Below are 19378 nucleotides of genomic sequence, written 5' to 3' on the forward strand. Positions count from 1 at the left end.
AGGGTTCGAGAGGGGATTTTGCATGAGAGTTTCTCAGTTGGAGGTAGGCTAATATAGTTTGGAACGGTTGAATTGGTGACGAGAGGTTGAAAATATATATGAAGTGGCCTTTTTTGGTTTGGTCTGTTTTGCTCTGTTTAATCAGAAACGAGATTGTTTCGTTGTCGAGCACTGAGAGATCTGAGATGTTTGGGTGGATTTTTGGGTCAAATCTGGAAGTTCAGAGCATCTTAGGAAACCAAAAAAGGCTAGAATGAACATGGCGTCGAGTGTGCGGGAGGTATTGAGGGATCGGTAGCCTGTGCGGAGGGTCTGAATGCATTTAGTGAGAATATCTAAAGTTATGGGTTGTCTGGTATCCGGGCGGGTGGGCTGGGATCGTTGGATGCCTTTAATCAAGAGGGAGGTTTGTGAATTATTTATTTCCGGAGAGGGGGCGCCGTGGATCAATTTGTGAAAAAATTGGATGCCACTTAAATAACTTTTGATGGACCCGACTTGGAGGTTTTTGACACTGTCGAGGTAAGAGATAAAGGAGGTTATTGTAAGGAGGGAAAAATCAGGGAATGGCGTGTTATAAGAAAGGTGGAAGGCTTTAAAACATCTCCATGCGGTCACATAGGATTGGAGAGTTCTGGGGGAAACAGCTTGGAGAATGGTGTCGAGCGATCTGTTGAGGAGGGATTTTTGCGGGTGAGTTATGGGAATATTAATTCCGAATAATGAGGTACTGGAGTTGGGAGCTCGTCCGCCTCTGGAGCCAGCATCCTGAATTTCTGAAACATAAAGCGAGACAGAGAGTCAGCAATTTGGTTTTTTGACCCGAGGATGTGTTTTGCGATTAAGATAAATTGGTCACATGCGGAAATCCAGGTTAGACGTCTTAAAAGTGGCATTAGAGCGGGTGCATGGGAACGGCCTTTATTAATGCACTGGACTGTAGCTTCGTTGTCACAATGCACTACAATGCTGCTAGCAGTCCATTCTTTCCCCCACAGGAAGGCTGCTACTACGAGAGGGTAGAGCTCGAATAATGCAGAGGACTGAAGCGTGTCCTGTATTTGGGGGGGCCACGTAGACGCGAACCAGCGACCTTGGTAGAACCCTCCAAAGCCAACAGAGGGGGCTGCATCTGTGAACAGCTGGATATCGAGGGGGGAGGAAATTAGATCCTTATAGAAAAAGGATAGGCCGTTCCACTGTTTAAGGAAAGTTATCCATAGCCCGAGTTCGTCGCGGCATGCCGGAGTTATGGAAATTAGAACCTCTAGTGCGTGGACTGAAGACGCGAGAACGAGGAGATGAGAAATAAAAGGGCGGCCTTGTGGAATAATGCGCATGGCGAAGTTTAAGTGGCCGAGCATGGATAGGAGTTCGCGTTTGGAACACTCTGGACTGTCCGCGAGGGTAGATGAGATGAGGATTATCCTATCAATTTTCTCCTTGGGCAGGGAGGCCTGGAATCGAACTGAATCTAGATTAATGCCAAGGAACTCGATGGATGTAGCGGGACCCATGGTTTTTTCCTGGGCGATGGGGATTCCGAGCTCGGAAAAGACTTTTTGAACTGTGAGGATCTAGGCTGCTGGAATGGCGCCAGGAGGCGAAATTATTAGAAAATCGTCCAGCAGGTGAATGAGGTGAGGAATTGCGTAATTGTTTGACAAGATCCAGCAAACGGCTTCAGATAGCATGTCGAAAATTTTGGGGCTGCTTTTGCATCCAAAAGTTAAGCGTACGGCGAAATAAAATTTCTCATGCCAGCGCACGCCGAATAAGTGCCATGAATCCGGGTGGATGGGCATCACTTTAAAAGCTGAAGTGATGTCAATTTTAGCGAGCCAGGCACCCCGACCCACGATTTTAATCAGGTCGATTGCGTGATCTACGTCGTGGTATTTGAGAGAAAATTCGTTGAGTGGGATCAGGCTGTTAATGCTTGGGAACATGGACTTATGTGGAGCTGACAGATCGACTATGAGGCGTTTCTTACCTGAAAACTTTCTCGTAGGCACTCCAATGGGGCTAATGCGAAAATTTTCGAAAGGAGGCTCGTCAAAAGGGCCGATCATGAAGCCTGACTCGACTTCTTTTTTAATCAGGTTGTCTACCACGTCGGGCTCGGCGAGAGCCGATTGGAGATTATCGCAGATGATGTTTTGGGAGAGCGGACAAACCACTCCAGGTTTAAAGCCGTGTAGTAGGCCAGACAGCAGATATTCGGTGAATTCGGAGTCCGGGTGGTGAGCTAGTTCGATGGAAAGGCGAGAAATATTCACAGGAGTCGATAAATAATTTCTAGATTTTTTATTGACATCTTTATATACAGGGCATACGGGACGGGCATGAGCACCGCCGCAAAAGCTGCATATGTGCAAGTACCGACAACGCTGCCTGGTGCATTTGCCAATGTTAAAATTGTTGCAAGGCTGTTTGTTGTCTGTGAGTGCTCTGGAGCTGAATTTAGCCTCGTGAAGGTTGCTAGTCGCCGGTCTTGGTGTGTAGCTAGTGGATTTGACTGGAGCTGTTTCAGGGCGTGGAGAAACGAAGGGGTTAACTTGGGGACACGATGTCGTGGGATGCGACACTGACCTACAGACCGCGCAGGAAATATTCCTGCAGCCGAGGAAGACTCTACTGTGTAAGTCAGTGTCTAGTGCTCCCCAGTAAGGGCATTGGTTCCACTGAGAAACCCTAACGGCGCATTTTGCTGAAAAGAGTTTGTGGTAAGTGTAAAAGTGCCCTCCCCCGTAGGACAACGCGAGCTCGGCTATCAGTGCTAAATAGTCGTTCAGTTCGCGTCGCCTATGGGGGAAGGCTGAGCAAATGATGTCTGTGTAGTGGCTGAAAGCAATTGAAAACTCTGGAAAAGAAAGTAAACGTGACGAATGTGTATTTTGATTTTTTAAAGTGACTGAAAAATCCCCGCAGTCTAACTGACGATTGGAATCGGATACGGGAAAAAGAGAAAGTAAATGTGAGAGATCTACATCCGCACCTGCCATAATCTGTGCTCGGATGTTTTGAGTCACCGGGGGAGGCTCCAGAGCGACGGCGTTTGGTGGAACTGGCATCGGGGAAGCTGTGAAAAGAGAATATTGTGATTTGGCATTTAGAAGAGAGCTGTAAGGGAGAGAAGCCTGGACTGCGACTGTCGGCGGAGGCAGCCTCACGCTTAGGTCGGCCTGTGGGGCTTGAGAAGGAAGATTGAAATAAGCACCAGAGGGAAAAGGAGAAAATGGATGAGATGCCTGAGCCTGTGTTGCAAGCGGAGGTGGTCTTGCGCTTGCTTGGGCTGCAGGCCACTGAAAAGGGGAGGGGTTAGTCGCAGGAAACTGGTGGAAAGTTTGAGCCTCTGCCTCTAGCGGAGGCAACCTCACGCTAGCGTTTGCTACGGGAGCCGGAGGCCACTGCAGAGGAAAGGGGTTAGAAACAGCAGGAGGAAAAAACTGGGAAGCGGAATGTGAGCCGGCGGGCCCAGCTGTGAATGGCGCTGCGGCGGGAAGCGCCGTGCTGAAAAGCTGAGGTGAAGCGAGAGGCGAGTGATGTCTCGTGGCGGTGGAATCTGGAGCGCGACCCAGGCTCGCAGAAATCCTGGCGCTCCGGGCCGAAGCGCGCGGAAAACCAGACCTTGTACGGGAAGGTTGCAGAGTCGGGCGAGGCGAGTTCAGGGCCTCGCGAGAATTTCCCGGCCTGCTGGCCGCCTTGGAACCTGGGGTGGATCTAGGAGAGATGTTTGATGATTGCAAGGTAACGTACATGTTGTAAAGTTGCACTTTAGTCATCCTGCGCGAGGGCTGAAAATCTGAGTTTATCAGCGCTTGTCTTAGACTCAAGACTGTCCACTTTTCAATAGGCGGAATCGTTGGCACGGCCGAACGATAGGAGGACGCTGGGGAGGAAGCTGGAGTCCTCGCCGGTGGAGGTGAGGGTAAGCCCCGGCGTCTTGGCATGCAAGGAGTTGTTTGTACCGACCGGCGCCCACGAGATGAAACGTGGGGCTCGGAGGCGGTATCAGGTGGAGAAGTTGTCCTGGGGCCAGCTGATGGCGGCGGAGCATGGTTGAGGTCGTCATCGGATGTTGAAAGTTGCATTTGGGACATCTTTTTGCAAAGCAGTACACCAAATGCTGAGAACAGTCGAGGAATAAGGGTGAGTCAACTGTGTGTTTTTATAGGCTTTAATTGTGCTGATTGAGTGAACCAGTTGATTACTGATTGCTGACAGCTGGCTGACTTGATTGTTTGATCATTAGAACGTGATCCTCCCGAAACTTGTTAATAAAACATCGATTAGTTATTGTGTGTATTTGCATAACGAGGAACAAGTTAGATATGTCGTGCAATGCACAGAAACACATCTTAGGAGTTTTCTTTTCATTGCACAGAGGTTAGTTATTGCGTGTATATGCATAACGAGGAACAAGTTATATCTATCATGCAATGCACTGGAACACATCTTAGGTGTTTTCTTTTAATTGCACAGAGGTTAGTTATTGCGTGCTTATGCATAACGAGGAACAAGCTAGATATGTCGTGCAATGCAATGAAACACATCTTAGGTGTTTTCTTTTCATTGCACAGAGGTTATTTATTGCGTGGATATGCATAACAAGGAACAAGTTAGATATGTCGCGCAATGCGATGAAACACATCTTAGGTGTTTTCTTTACATTGCACAAAGGTTTGTTATTGCGTGCAGATGCATAACGAGGAACAAGTTAGACATGTCGTGCAGTGTGATGAAACATCTTAGGTTCCCTTTCGAAGGGAACTCAACAATACGTCGAATGACGCTATGGGGAACGCCTCAGGCGTGACAGGTGTCTGAAATCAAATATCAACTCACAGTAATCAGGTTGACCGGCGACAGCCCGTGCATCATCAGCTTGAATGATGAGCGCGTCAATCTGGATGTATAAGAAGGGCGCCTTGAAACCGTGACAACATCTTTTCGTCTTCAGGGACTGTTTGTCTGTTTGATAGTATCAACGATTAAGCGCGCAGAGACGTGGAGAAACACTTTGCGCGAGTGTGCCGACTTGTGTCCAGATATTTGACACCGGAGGATTCACACGATCTGTGCGTGTTCTGCCTGAGAGAAGAGCATTCGCGGGAAGCTCTCGAGGGAGTTTTTTGCGCGAACTGAGAGTTTTCCTTTCAGAACTCTCTGCTCTCGTCTGACCCACTTCTCGAGGGAAGTGGGCGCGGCATCTGAACCCCGCGGTTCCGGTTCCCGCTCGGGCTGAGGCTCAGTGGCGGTTGAGCTCGTGGAGCTTTCAGATGGAGCTGGCAGATTATCGGAAGAGGGGCGTTAACCTCGCGGATGATCTACCAGCTGACGAGGGTGAGTTACAGATTAATGTTGAACATCTAAGAAGAGAGAAAATGAGCGCGCTCTCTCTCTTTGGTGAATCTGTAACTGTTCTCTTTGGGCAGGGCAGGAGTTGGCTGTATATATATATATATATATATATATATATATATATATATAAAAGGATGTCAGTTTGGTTGAGACCGAATCATTTCAGCCCTCCTGCCCAGTGTACGCTGAGCTGGTTGACATTATGGGGCGCGCCTCAGACAGATTGCTGTTGCAGTGGAGGCGCGTCTGGGAGGAACCCGCTCATGGTATTTTGGATGGCTGGTTCCTCCCCACCCATAAGCCACCAGCCCGGATGAGCCTTCCATTCGTTTCCGATCTCCACGCTGGGATCGAGAGGGTATGGAAGAATCCGTTCTCCCCACGTCTCTATCTGCATCAGCGGGCTAGTTTCGCTGCTGTGGAGGGAGCCGTGGAGAACGGATAAGTGTCGAGGCCGCCAGTGGACGAGACGTTGGCTAACTATCTCGTCTCTGGTTGGTCCTCTTCACTAAGAGCTCTGACCCTGTCATCCAAGCTGCTCAAGACATCTTCATGCTTGAATGACAGAGCGTACACGGCAGCAGGTCAGGCAGGTGCGGTTCTGCACGCCCTTGTGGTCCTCAGGCCTACCAGACCGATCTGTTGCGGGACTCCGGGCCACCAAGCAATCTGCTGTTCTGTCGGTGCTATGGTGGCCACGGAGAGACATCTGTGGGAGCTCCCACATACTGTGGTTGCCAGGTTACAGGCCTCACCAGGCCTTCCTGGTTATGAGCTCCCACTGATTGTGGTCACCGGGTTACAGGCCTCACCAGGCCTTCCTGGTTATGAGCTCCCACATGCTGTGGTCGCTGGGTTACAGGCTTCACCAGGCCTTCCTGGTTATGAGCTCCCACATACTGTGGTCGCCAGGTTAAAGGCCTCACCAGGCCTTCCTGGTTATGAGCTCCCACACATTGTGGTCGCCAGGTTACAGGCCTCACCAGGCCTTCCTGGTTATGAGCTCCCACATACTGTGGTCGCCAGGTTACAGGCCTCACCAGGCCTTCCTGGTTATGAGCTCCCACATACTGTGGTCGCCAGGTTACAGGCCTCACTAGGCCTTCCTGGTTATGAGCTCCCACACATTGTGGTCGCTACGTTACAGGCCTCAAAGGGGCCTTCCTGGTTATAGTTCCCACATACTGTGGTTGCCGGGTTACAGGCCTCACCAGGCCTTCCTGGTTATGAGCTCCCACTTATTGTGGTCGCCAGGTTACAGGCCTCACCAGGCCTTCCTGGTTATGAGCTCCCACATGCTGTGGTCGCTGGGTTACAGGCTTCACCAGGCCTTCCTGGTTATGAGCTCCCACATACTGTGGTCACCAGGATACGAGCTCTCACGTACTGTGGTCGCCAGGTTAAAGGCCTCACCAGGCCTTCCTGGTTATGAGCTCCCACACATTGTGGTCGCCAGGTTACAGGCCTCACCAGGCCTTCCTGTTTATGAGCTCCCACATACTGTGGTCGACAGGTTACAGGCCTCACCAGGCCTTCCTGGTTATGAGCTCCCACACATTGTGGTCGCTAGGTTACAGGCCTCAAAGGGGCCTTCCTGGTTATGAGTTCCCACATACTGTGGTGGTCAGGTTATAGGCCTCACCAGGCCTTCCTGGTGATGAGCTCCCACACATGGTGGTTTCTAGGTTACAGGCCTCAAAGGGGCCTTCCTGGTTATGAGTTCCCACATACTGTGGTAGTCAGTTTACAGGCCTCACCCAGCCTTCCTGAATGTGGGCTCCCACATGATGCGGTAGCCAGACTACAGCCTCACCACCTTCCCTGAGCACTTTGCTCCCACTCTGTGGTCACCAGGCTTCAGGCTTCATTGGCCTTCCTGGTTGTGAGTTGTCACATGTCAGGTTGCAGGCTTCACCAGGCCTTCCTGAATGCGAAACCCCCACTTTTCGTGGTCGCTAAGTTGTAGTGGTGAGTCTTCACATGTCAGGCTGCAGGCCTCAGCGGCCTTCCTGAATGTGAGCTCCCCATGCATTGGGACTATCGGGTGTTAGGCCTTGTCAGGCCTTCCTGATTATGGGTTCCCACTTGTTGTGGCTGCCAGCTTACAGGCCTCAAGTTCGGCCTTTCTGAATTCAGAGTGAAGTACACTAACCCCTACTTCACCTATTATTGTGGTAAATCACATGACGGGATGTCTTGTGTACTTTCTAAAATCCATTTTGTATAGTAAGGGTCACGCGTGGTATGCTTCGGTCCCTTCTTATGTGGCTCAGACCCCGGTCTTCCCTTGGGTCCCACTTTAAGTGGCGTCCTGTCACTGGCTACAGGGACGCCCTTCTCTGGCTAACTTCTGGAAGAAGTAGCTTCCACTTGGTGGAGTAAGCTCCCACAGGTTGTGGTCACCAGGCTGGGTCTCACTGACCTTCCTGAGTACGAGCTCCCACCCAATGTGGTCGCCAGGTTACAGGCCTTACCAGGCCTTCCTGGTCATGAGCTCCCACACACTGTGGTCGCCAGGTTACAGGCCTTAACAGGCCTTCCTGGTCATGAGCTCCCACACACTGTGGTTGCTGGGTTACAGGCCTCACCAGGCCTTCCTGAATTCAGAGTGAAGTACACAAACCCATACTTCACCTATTATTGTGGTAAGTCACCCGACGAGATGTCTTGTGCACTTTTCAAAATCCATTTCTTATGGTGAGGGTCACGCGCAGTATGCTTCGGTCCCTTCTTATGTGGTTCAGACTCCGGTTCTTCACTTTGGGTCCCACTCTAGATGTGTCTTTGTCGCAATACATTACGACAGGCACTTCCCTTGTTCGAGCTATCTCCCACAACTGGTGGTTTTAGGTCTCATTAGACCTTTTTCGAAGGTAGCCCCACATTGTGGGTCTGTCAGGTTCTAGCCTCTGGCTTTCCTGAAGGATGAGCTTCCACATGCTGTGGTCGTTGGGTTTCAGGCCGCACAACGTACGGCCTTCCTGACATGAGCCCTCATGTATCGGAGCTCCCCACACATGGGGTCATCAGGTCTTAGGTCTCTTTGACCTTCCTGATTTTGATCCCTCTCTTACTTCCTCAGTGCTCAAAAGCGAGCACTGGGTGGAAACTCGTGGATTGAGTGTACGATTCCCATTGGTTCGAGGTTGAGTCACACTCTCCGGAGGATCCCGTCTCTGTGATCCGAAACTCGATGGTTTCCGCCAGCTTCGCGGGCCTTCAGTTTTTGGATGCCTTTTCTAGGCAATTTCCAGAGGCTCTGTCTTGGACGGACAGGCTATGGCCAGACTGTGTGTCTTAGTACAGATCACCAGGCCAGCCTGGGGGCATTTCAGGAGGAGTGTTCTCCTGAATAGTGACTGGCTGGGGGTCCCTTTGGCCCCCTAGCCACACTCCCTAGAAGGGACCCCTTCTATTTTGAAGTTGTGGTCCTAAAGCCTTTGAGCTGGCCCTGATTTACTCACGTTATTACGTTCTGGTTTTTCTTGGTTCATTAGCTTGGGCTATGACCGGTAGGGAGTGCTGTCACTGACAGCCCGATGTAACATAGGGTGAGTGATTTCAGTGTTTCTTGGAATTACTGGTTCTGACAGTTGTCACTGCCTTTCGGCATGCACTCCCCTCAGCATGGCGGAGTGGGTATTTCGTTCCCCATAGCGTCATTCGACGTATTGTTGAGTTCCCTTCGAAAGGGAACGTCTCAGGTTACGACTGTAACCTATGTTCCCTGAGAACAGGGAACGAGACAATACGTCTCGTTGCCATGCCTCGGGGCCTGCCTGCAACAGTCCCTTCAGACGATAGGATGTTGTCACGGTTTCAAGGCGCCCTTCTTATACATCCAGATTGACGCGCTCATCATTCAAGCTGATGATGCACGGGCTGTCGCCGGTCAACCTGATTACTGTGAGTTGATATTTGATTTCAGACACCTGTCACGCCTGAGGCGTTCCCCATAGCGTCATTCGACGTATTGTCTTGTTCCCTGTTCTCAGGGAACATAGGTTACAGTTGTAACCTGAGACGTTTTATCTTTTCATTGCACAGAGGTTAGTTATTGCGTGCTTTTGCATAACGAGAAACAAGTTAGATGCAATGCACTGAAACACATCTTAGGTGTTTTCTTTTCATTGCACAGAAGTTAGTAATTTGCTTGCTTATGCATAACGAGGAACAAGTTAGATATGTCATGCAATGCACTGAAACACATCTTAGGTGTTTTCTTTTCATTGCACAGAAGTTAGTTATTGCGTGGATAGTTATAATGAGGAACAAGTTAGATATGTCGTGCAATGCACTGGAACACATCTTAGGTGTTTTCTTTTCATTGCACAGAGGTTAGTTATTGCGTGTATATGCATAACGAGGAACAAGTTAGATACTGTATGTCGTGCAATGCACTGAAACACATCTTAGGTGTTTTCTTTTCATTGCACAGAGGTTAGTTATTGCGTGGATAGTTATAACGAGGAACAAGTTAGATATGTCATGCAGTGCGATGAAACACATTTTAGGTGTTTTCTTTTCACTGCACAGAGGTTAGTTATTGTGTGCATTTGCATATTCATTTAATTGCATATGTCGTGCAATGCAATGAAACACATCTTAGGTGTTTTCTTTTCATTGCACAGAGGTTAGTTGTATATGCATAACGAGGAACAAGTTATATCTATCATGCATTGCTCTGGAACACATCTTAGGTGTTTTTTTTTCATTGCACAGAGGTTAGTTATTGCGTGCTTATATGCATAACGAGGAACAAGTTAGATATGTCGTGCAATGCACTGGAACACATCTTAGGTGTTTTCTTTTCTTTGCACAGAAGTTAGTTATTGCGTGCTTATGCATTACGAGGAACAAGTTAGATATGTCGTGCAATGCAATGAAACACATCTTAGGTGTTTTCTTTTCTTTGCACAGAAGTTAGTTATTGCGTGGATAGTTATAACGAGGAACAAGTTAGATATGTCATGCAATGCACTGAAACACATCTTAGGTGTTTTCTTTTCATTGCACAGAAGTTAGTTATTGCGTGCTTAAGCATAACGAGGAACAAGTTAGATATGTCGTGCAATGCAATGAAACACATCTTAGGGGTTTTCTTTTCATTGCCCAGAGGTTAGTTATTGCGTGCATCAGCATAACGAGGAACAAGTTATATCTATCGTGCAATGCAATGAAACACATCTTAGGTGTTTTCTTTTCATTGCACAGAAGTTATTTATTGCGTGTATATGCCTAACGAGGAACAAGTTAGATATGTCGTGCAATGCAATGAAACACATCTTAGGGGTTTTCTTTTCATTGCCCAGAGGTTAGTTATTGCGTGCATATGCATAACGAGGAACAAGTTATATCTATCGTGCAATGCAATGAAACACATCTTAGGTGTTTTCTTTTCATTGCACAGAAGTTATTTATTGCGTGTATATGCCTAACGAGGAACAAGTTAGATATGTCGTGCAATGCAATGAAACACATCTTAGGTGTTTTCTTTTCATTGCCCAGAGGTTAGTTATTGCGTGCATATGCATAACGAGGAACAAGTTATATCTATCGTGCAATGCAATGAAACACATCTTAGGTGTTTTCTTTTCATTGCACAGAAGTTATTTATTGCGTGTATATGCCTAACGAAGAACAAGTTAGATATGTCGTGCAATGCAATGAAACACATCTTAGGGGTTTTCTTTTCATTGCCCAGAGGTTAGTTATTGCGTGCATATGCATAACGAGGAACAAGTTATATCTATCGTGCAATGCAATGAAACACATCTTAGGTGTTTTCTTTTCATTGCACAGAAGTTATTTATTGCGTGTATATGCCTAACGAGGAACAAGTTAGATATGTCGTGCAATGCAATGAAACACATCTTAGGTGTTTTCTTTTCATTGCACAAAGGTTTTTTATTGCGTGCAGATGCATAACGAGGAACAAGTTAGACATGTCGTGCAGTGCGATGAAACATCTTAGGTTTTATCTTTTCATTGCACAGAGGTTAGTTATTGCGTGCATATGCATAACGAGGAACAAGTTATATCTATCGTGCAATGCAATGAAACACATCTTAGGTGTTTTCTTTTCATTGCACAGAAGTTATTTATTGCGTGGATATGCATAACGAGGAACAAGTTAGATATGCCGCGCAATGCGATGAAACACATCTTAGGTGTTTTCTTTACATTGCACAAAGGTTTTTTATTGCGTGCAGATGCATAAAGAGGAACAAGTTAGACATGTCGTGCAGTGCGATGAAACATCTTAGGTTTTATCTTTTCATTGCACAGAGGTTAGTTATTGCGTGCTTATGTATAACGAGGAACAAGTTAGATATGTCATGCAATGCACTGAAACACATCTTAGATGTTTTCTTTTCATTGCACAGAGGTTAGTTATTGCGTGGATAGTTATAACGAGGAACAAGTTAGATATGTCACGCAATGCACTGAAACACATGTAAGGTGTTTTCTTTTCATTGCACAGAGGTTGGTTATTGTGTGCATATGCATAATGAGGAACAAGTTAGATATGTTATGCAATGCAATGAAACACATCTTAGGTGTTTTCTTTTCATTGCACAGAGGTTAGTGTGCAGGTTTTTTCTTGTTTAAAAACTTTGAGGACCCTTTGACCAGACATGAGTTAAATACTTTAGATATAGACATTCTATAAGGCTTAGGAAGCATCAAAAGGAGTCTATGAGAATTTATAGAAAGTTCGAGACCTAGTACTCGTCGGCCAGGACTATGTTTGTGGGTCAAAGATGAACCTCTAGGCCTAGGAAGTAGTCTAAGAAGTAGCATAAGAAGTAAACTATTTATTATGTATAAAAAGTTCAATATCATGTACTCGTGGGACAGATATATGTTCAGTCGGTCAAATATCTTCCTGCTCATAAAACATCATAAGTAGTAAATATCAATGTATTGTAACCTAATGATCAAGTACCCTTTGACCAGAAATGAGTTCAATGGGTCAGATATAAACAATCCATATGGCTAATGTGTTCATTAGGTAAAATAAGGACTCTTGTATGGCTTCAGTAACATCAAAAGGAGTCAATGAGCTTGTTTAGAAAGTTTAAAATCTAGTACTCGTAAGCCAGAACTATGTTTAGTAGGTCAAATAGGAACCTTTGTATAGCTTATATATCATCAAAAGGTGTCTATAAGCTTATATTGATTAAAAACTTTTGAGGACCCTTTTACCAGAAATGAGCTCAATAGCTATACTATACAATGTAAAGCTCATGTGATGTTTTCTCGTCTGTGCACAAATAAATTAGTTTGTAAAATAGAATTGCATGCAAAATCACGTTATATCTTTTCATTGCAACGAGGAACAAGGTAGATATGTTATGTAATGCAATGAAACACATCTTAGGTGTTTTCTTTTCATTGCACAGAGGTTGGTTATTGTGTGCATATGCATAATGAGGAACAAGTTAGATATGTTATGCAATGCAATGAAACACATCTTAGGTGTTTTCTTTTCATTGCACAGAGGTTAGTGTGCAAGTTTTTTCTTGTTTAAAAACTTTTGAGGACCCTTTGACCAGACATGAGTTAAATACTTTAGATATAGACATTCTATGTCATGATCCTGGCTCGTTCTCTGTCTCCCCCTGCTGGTTATTCGTTCACTCACTCACTTGCCGCTTTCACTTTCATTACTGACAGCTGTTATCACTTTTCATTAGGCTCATCTCTCTTCACCTGTCTCTCGTTCCCCCCCTCATTATCTTGGCTTTTTCTTACCTTCTCTTCCTTGTCTTGTTGTCAGTTTGTTTGCAAGTTTTGATGCATGCAGGTGTCTAAGTCCAGTCCAGTCTAGAAGCTTATCGCTGATGACTTCGAGTGTAATTCTGCTCCAGCTCTCTGCTCATCTTTGCCTGAACCACAGAGGGAGTTTTCTGTTCAAGTTCGACTGCCTGTTCTACTGGAGCCTTATGTTGCTGATTAATATAATTCCTCTGTTACACGTACCTGTGGTCATCCTGCCATTTGTTATTAAAGGAGCTGTGATTGTCATCCTCGCTTCTGAGTCCTCTCTAAATCCATCACAGAACAAACTGACCAAGAATGGACTCAGCGAATGGCAACGCGTTCCAGTCCGCTGTCAAACATCAGGGTGTTCTCCTGGGCAAGCATGAGGAGGACATCTCCGCAGCCAGACACGCGGTCGAGACTTTGGCCGTCCAGATGTCGGATCTTTCCTGTCAGGTCCACAACTTGCGTCTCCAGCCTCCCTCCTCGCTGGGGTCTCATGACTCTCCGGAGCCCCGGATAAATAATCCGCCCATGTACCTGGGTGAGGCCACACAGTGTCGGTCGTTTCTGACCCAATGTGAGGTAATGTTCTCCCTGCAACCATTGACGTACGCGAAGGAACGCACTAAGGTGGCGTACGTTATCTCCCTTCTCGCCGGCCGGGCACGGGAATGGGCAGCGGCTAACTGGGAGGCGGAAAGGGATTGCGTCTTCAGCTTCGCACTGTTTAAGGACGAGATGATCCGGGTTTTCGACCGTTCTGCTCACGGAGAGGAGGCTTCGCGGTTGCTGTCTTCTCTCCGGCAGGGGAGGCGCTCGGTTTCTGATTTCTCCATAGAATTTCAGACTCTAGCTACCACCTGTGGCTGGAACCAACCCGCGTTGGTCGCTCGTTTTCTGGAGGGTCTCAACTCCGAGCTGAGAGAGGAGATCCTTATCCGAGAGGTCCCCGCTCGGCTCGACGAGCTCATTCAACTGGCGATTCGAGTGGAGAAGAGATTCGACTTACGACGCCGAGCTCGCCGCATGGAATCTGTCCTGGGGGCCACGCCTACTGCTGGTTCCGTTATTCCCTCTCCGAGTCCGGATCCCGAGCCCATGCAGCTTGGAGGTCTGCGAATCTCCCCTAAGGAACGGGAGAGGAGACTGGTTAATCGACTTTGTATGTACTGTGCTGCTCCCGACCACTTTGCTTTGTCGTGCCCAGTAAAAGGCCAGCGCTCGTCAGTAGGCGGAGGGTTACTGGCGAGCGCAATCTCTAGAGAGATCCCTTCAGACTCTTGCACTACTCTACCTGTGCATCTTCAGTGGTCCAGTTCATCTGTCTCCTGCTCTGCCATGATCGACTCTGGGGCCGAGGGAAATTTCGTGGATGAGGAGTGGGCCCGGCAGCAGGGTATTCCCCTCACCTATTTAAAGCATTCAACCCCCCTTTTCGCCCTAGACGGTAGTTCCCTACCTAGGGTTCTAAGTGAGACCGTTCCACTGACTCTTACCGTTTCTGGTAATCATCGAGAGACTATTTCTTTTCTTGTTTTTCGTTCGCCCTTTACTCCAGTAGTATTAGGCCATCCCTGGCTTAAACGTCATAATCCCCATATCGACTGGTCCCTTAGCTCCATCTTGTCTTGGAAGTTATCGTGTCATGTTGATTGTCTTGTGTCTGCTGTTCCTCCTGTGTCTTCTGTTTCTGTGTTTCAGGAAGAGGCAGGGGATTTGTCTGGAGTACCGGAGGAGTATCACGATTTGCGGGAGGTATTCAGTCGTTCCCGGGCCACTTCTCTCCCTCCTCACCGCCCCTACGATTGTGGTATTGAGCTTCTCCCGGGTACCACGCCCCCTCGGGGAAGACTTTATTCCCTCTCGGCTCCTGAGCGGGAGGCGTTAGAGAATTATTTGTCGGACTCTCTCAAGGCTGGCACAATTGTCCCGTCCTCGTCTCCGGCCGGTGCGGGTTTTTTCTTCGTCAAGAAAAAAGACGGCTCTTTGCGTCCCTGCATAGATTATCGGGGGCTGAATGACATCACGGTTAAGAACCGCTATCCCTTACCACTGATGTCTTCAGCTTTCGAGATCTTGCAGGGAGCAAAGATTTTTTCTAAGCTTGATCTTCGCAATGCTTACCATCTCGTACGAATTAAAGAGGGGGACGAGTGGAAGACCGCTTTTAATACACCCCTCGGGCACTTTGAATACCGGGTCCTTCCGTTCGGTTTGGTCAACGCCCCCGCCGTCTTTCAAGCCCTTGTCAACGATGTCCTTCGGGATATGCTAAACGTGTTCGTGTTTGTGTATCTCGATGACATATTGATTTTCTCACCCTCCCTCCAAGTCCATGTGCAGCATGTACGCCGCGTACTTCAGCGCTTACTCGAGAATCGCCTCTTTGTAAAGGCTGAGAAATGCTCTTTTCACGTGCCTTCCGTTACATTCTTAGGTTCGGTCATCTCGGCTGAGGGAATCAGTATGGATTCGTCTAAGGTCCAGGCGGTAGTTGACTGGCCCGTTCCTGATTCTCGTGTCGCGTTACAGCGCTTTCTTGGATTTGCTAATTTTTATCGCCGCTTTATACGCAATTTCAGTCAAGTAGCCGCGCCGCTCACCGCCCTGACCTCAGTTAAGTCCTGTTTTAGGTGGTCAGAATCCGCTCAAGAGGCTTTTGACCGTCTAAAGGTTCTCTTTACCACCGCACCCATTCTGATCATGCCGGATATCACTAGACAGTTTATTGTCGAGGTCGACGCGTCGGAGGTAGGGGTAGGCGCCGTTCTTTCTCAGCGGTCAGCCTCCGATAACAAGGTACATCCTTGCGCTTTTTTTTCGCACCGTCTATCTTCCGCGGAACGTAATTACGATGTCGGCAATCGGGAACTGCTCGCCATTCGTCTGGCTTTAGGCGAATGGCGCCAGTGGTTGGAGGGTTCCTCCGTTCCTTTTGTCGTCTGGACCGACCATCGAAATTTAGAATACATCCGTTCCGCAAAGAGACTGAACGCACGCCAGGCTCGTTGGTCGCTGTTTTTCACGCGCTTCGACTTCTCCATCTCTTATCGGCCCGGGTCCAAGAATGTTAAACCGGACGCGCTGTCTCGCCTTTTTGGGTCCTCCTCCTCTTCTTCCACCCGGGAGGAGATTATTCCCCCTGGTCGTGTGGTGGGAGCGGCGATTTGGGGAATCGAGAGACAGGTGAAGCGTGCCCTTTCCCATGCCGTCACTCCGCGAGATTGTCCTAGGGGCTCTTTATTCGTTCCGGTGCCCACTCGCCTAGCCGTCCTTCAGTGGGGACATTCTTCCAAATTGTCAGCCCACCCCGGCGTTCGGGGCACTATCGCGCTTATTCGCCAACGCTTTTGGTGGCCCACCTTAGTACATGACGCGCGCCGTTTTATCGCTTCTTGTTCTGTCTGTGCCCAGACCAAGGCTGGTAATTCTCCGCCCGCTGGTCTGTTACGCCCGCTACCAGTTCCTACTCGTCCGTGGTCTCATATAGCGCTCGACTTTATCACGGGTCTCCCTGCTTCGGCCGGTAATACCGTCATTCTTACTGTGGTCGACCGTTTTTCGAAGTCCGCGCACTTCATTCCTCTCGCCAAGCTTCCCTCTGCCAAGGAGACCGCCCAGATAATGGTTAATCATGTTTTCAGATTGCACGGTTTGCCCACCGACGTCGTTTCTGATAGGGGTCCGCAATTCTCATCACAATTCTGGAAAGAATTTTGTCGCCTTATTGGTGCCACTGTCAGCCTCTCTTCGGGGTTTCATCCCCAGACTAACGGTCAGGCCGAACGTGCCAATCAGATTGTGGCCCGCATTCTCCGCAGTCTGGCGTTCCGTAATCCTGCGTCTTGGGCTGAGCAGCTTCCCTGGGCAGAATATTCCCACAATTCTCTCCCATCTTCTGCCACGGGGCTCTCACCCTTTCATTGTTGTCTCGGCTACCAACCTCCGCTTTTTCCCTCGCAAGAGACAGAGTCTAACTGTCCCTCCGTTCAGACGTTCATCAGTCGCTGCAAGCGAACTTGGAGGAGAGTGAGATCGTCCCTTTGTCGTGCTAGGAGACGTATGAGCATCTCGGCTAATAAGTATCGCATTAAGAGTCCCCGCTATAGTGTTGGCCAGAGAGTGTGGCTCTCCACTTCCAATTTACCTCTTCAGTCCGACTCTCGCAAGTTGGCTCCCCGTTTTATCGGGCCATTCCGTATAGTCAAGATTATTAATCCTGTCGCCGTCAAGCTTCATTTACCTCCCAACCTTCGTCGCATCCACCCGGTTTTCCACGTCTCCTGCGTTAAGCCCGTCAATCGCTCGACTTCTCGTACCGCGTTCTCGGCAGTCCGTGTGGAGGATTCTCCTGTCTATACTGTCCGTAAGATCTTGGATATGCGTCGTCGGGGTCGAGGACATCAGTACCTGGTCGATTGGGAGGGGTACGGGCCTGAGGAGAGAAGCTGGGTTTCCCCCCGGGACATCCTGGACCCCTCGCTCATTGATGATTTCCTCCGGTCTCGCCAGGGTTCCTCCTAGGGAGCGCCAGGTGGCGCTCTTTGAGGAGGGGGTACTGTCATGATCCTGGCTCGTTCTCTGTCTCCCCCTGCTGGTTATTCGTTCACTCACTCACTTGCCGCTTTCACTTTCATTACTGACAGCTGTTATCACTTTTCATTAGGCTCATCTCTCTTCACCTGTCTCTCGTTCCCCCCCTCATTATCTTGGCTTTTTCTTACCTTCTCTTCCTTGTCTTGTTGTCAGTTTGTTTGCAAGTTTTGATGCATGCAGGTGTCTAAGTCCAGTCCAGTCTAGAAGCTTATCGCTGATGACTTCGAGTGTAATTCTGCTCCAGCTCTCTGCTCATCTTTGCCTGAACCACAGAGGGAGTTTTCTGTTCAAGTTCGACTGCCTGTTCTACTGGAGCCTTATGTTGCTGATTAATATAATTCCTCTGTTACACGTACCTGTGGTCATCCTGCCATTTGTTATTAAAGGAGCTGTGATTGTCATCCTCGCTTCTGAGTCCTCTCTAAATCCATCACATTCTATAAGGCTTAAGAAGCATCAAAAGGAGTCTATGAGAATATGCATAACGAGGAACAACGAGGCGGGCATAACGAGGAACAAGTTAGATATGTCATGCAATGCACTGAAACACATCTTAGGCGTTTTCTTTTCACTGCACAGAGGTTAGTTATTGCGTGCATATGCATAACGAGAAACAAGTTAGATCTGTCATGCAATGCGATGAAACACATCTTAGGTGTTTTCTTTTCATTGCACAGAGGTTAGTTATTGCGTGCATATGCATAACGAGGAACAGTTTGATATGTCATGCAATGCGTTGAAACACATCTAAGGTGTTTCTTTTCCTTGCAAAGAGTTTATTTATTGCGTGCATATGCATAACGAGGAACAAGTTAGATATGTCATGCAATGTAACTAAACACATGTAAGGTGTTTTCTTTTCATTACACTGAGGTTAGTTATTGCGTGCATATGCATAACGAGGAACAAGTTAGATAGGTCATGCAATGCAATGAAACACATCTTAGGTGTTTTCTTTTCATTGCACAGAGGTTAGTTATCGCGTGCATGTGCAATGTAATCCTTAACCACAAGCATTGCAAATCTCGTCGTTGCACAAAGGAACAAGTTATTGTATGCATTGTAAAGCGATCGCACTTGTGATGTTTTCTCGTCAAAACACAAATTAATTAGTTGTAGAATGGAAATGCATGGAAAAGCACGCGTGTTTTATCTTTTCTTTTCATTGCAAAGAAGAATATGTTAGAAAATGTAAGCATTGCAATGAAACAATACACGTTATCCAGTGTGGGTAAAGGCACTAAGGAAGCACTGGAATGGTTTAGTTCTTGAATGCAATAAAGTGCATATTACATATATATTATTTTTGATGCACAACGTTCTTCATGCACAATCCACATCTCTTCATTGCACAAAGCAACGGGTGTTGTTTTATTGCAAAGCATAAAATATCGAACTTGTTCCTCTTTGCAATGAAAAGAAAATGTATGCATGTGCAGTCGCATGCATTTCTAATTTACAAACCAGATTGTTTGTGCACAGACAAGAAAACATCACGTTATGCCTTTTCATTGCAACGAAGAACAAGTTAGATTGTTATGCAATCCAATGAAACATATTAGGTGTTTTCTTTTCATTGCACAGAGAAATATGTTAGTTATTGCTTGCATATTCTTTAATGCACAACGTTAGACGTTAGATGTGTTTT

General features: G+C 47.5%; 1 pseudogene; it reads right to left on the reverse strand.

Annotated features, from left to right (window-relative positions):
• Positions 1–224: 224 nt before the first annotated feature.
• LOC120463332 (uncharacterized) lies at positions 225–3074 on the reverse strand (annotated as a pseudogene).
• Positions 3075–19378: the final 16304 nt, after the last annotated feature.

This window comes from Pimephales promelas, chromosome 11 (genome assembly GCF_988280905.1).
Source record: "Pimephales promelas chromosome 11, fPimPro1.hap1.1, whole genome shotgun sequence".
Classification (NCBI taxonomy): Eukaryota; Metazoa; Chordata; class Actinopteri; order Cypriniformes; family Leuciscidae; genus Pimephales; species Pimephales promelas.